Genomic DNA, 1,512 nt, shown 5'->3' with positions numbered 1-1,512 from the left:
CGACCAGGACGGCGTGGTCGTCGTGCCCGCGGCGGCGGCCGAGAAGGTGTACGAGATTGCACACTTCCGCGAGACGGTCGAGGGCATCATCAAGGAGGAGCTGGTCAAGAACCCGGGACCACCGGGCAAGTACTACCCCTTCAAGCCGCCCATCAAGCCCGAGTCGCCGCTCGGCAAGCTGCTCGACTCCAAGGGCATCAAGTACTAGGGAGGGGGGGGGGGGGCAGCTCTTTGAGGCAGCTCTCATTGCGCGAACGTGCATGTGCGACCATAGGCGGCCGTAGTACGTGTTTTGGCGGGCGCAGACTCGGTGTTCGTGGGAGGCTGGTGTACAGGAGGCAGACTCCAGACACACAACACACTGCATACCTCATGTCCTTGTCCGCATGGTCTGGTATACTTCATCTCTTCTACATCTTAAATCCGTCTGCGCACTGCGGGTCTCGGCTGGGGGGAGAACACATTGGGCTCTCCCCCCCTTCTCGCCAACCCACTAAATTCCAGCGCAGACTGCAGAGTTCTCTGCGCCTCGAAGTTCTGTGGGCCCGAGAGCGATATGCCATGTCCGCCTTGCGTTGTTTCATAACATCGAAGGCTAAGCTCAAAGAACAATGTACTCGACACTGCAGAAAACGGGGCGCGGACCAGCTGCTTCCCCCATATGGCGCTTGCGCCGCGCAGCGTGGGCGCGGCATCCGTGACGGATGCGGGCCGTTGTCTCGCGGGATCGCTGGGAGCCGCTCGGCTCTCCACGCGCCGCCGAGCTGCGATGGCGCCAGGACCGCAACGGCTGCCCCTCCTCGGCTCCCGCCCCGGGGCTGCCGAAATAGGCGCCCAGAGCCACCGTTTGCAACATCCGCGCGGAACGACGGTGGTGCCGACGCCCCCCCGACCGGCAAACACCACCAGAAGGGCGGTGGTGATCGCTCCCGGTCAGAAATGTCGTCAGAAAATCCTCAATCACGCTTTTCGGCGCGGAGGTGCTGGCAGGATTCCAGGCCCCTCCCCTCAGGCCAGTGGGTCTGGACTTTGCATCCAAAGCAGGCGCGATGCCTCGTCGTCCTCATCGTTTGCGGCCACCACTCCTGCCTCAAACGGGCCAAACGACTGTCTCGCCATCACCCATCTCGCCTCTCGCGGTCGCGTCACGCCTTCCCTCGTGCCGCGAGTAGGCGCGTGAGTGATGGCCCTGCCGCCAGGTACACGGCTACACCTCGGGACGCCGTGATGAGACGGATAGAGCCGCCCCGCGGGAGCAAAAGCCGCCTTGCGCGCCTCAGCCCGCCGGGCCCCTCGGCGGCAAGTGTGTTGATACGGCGGTGATACACCCCCCCGCTGACAGCAGCGCCTCGCGGTGTGGGCTGCGAGGTCACTCGAGGTGGCCCAGGGGGCGGCGGGGGAGCACTCTCCCGCCGGAGCAGCGGGTGATATTCCCGCTACTCGCTCGAGTTTGAGGTGCGCCGCGCCTCGCGCTGTGCTGCCTTCCCGGCTGCCCCAGCCGCCCTCACCGTC

Source organism: Emiliania huxleyi, assembly GCF_000372725.1.
Source record: "Emiliania huxleyi CCMP1516 unplaced genomic scaffold EMIHUscaffold_366, whole genome shotgun sequence".
Lineage (NCBI taxonomy): Eukaryota > Haptophyta > Isochrysidales > Noelaerhabdaceae > Emiliania > Emiliania huxleyi.
The sequence above is the reverse complement of the archived record's forward strand: the minus strand, read 5'-3'. Positions refer to the sequence as shown.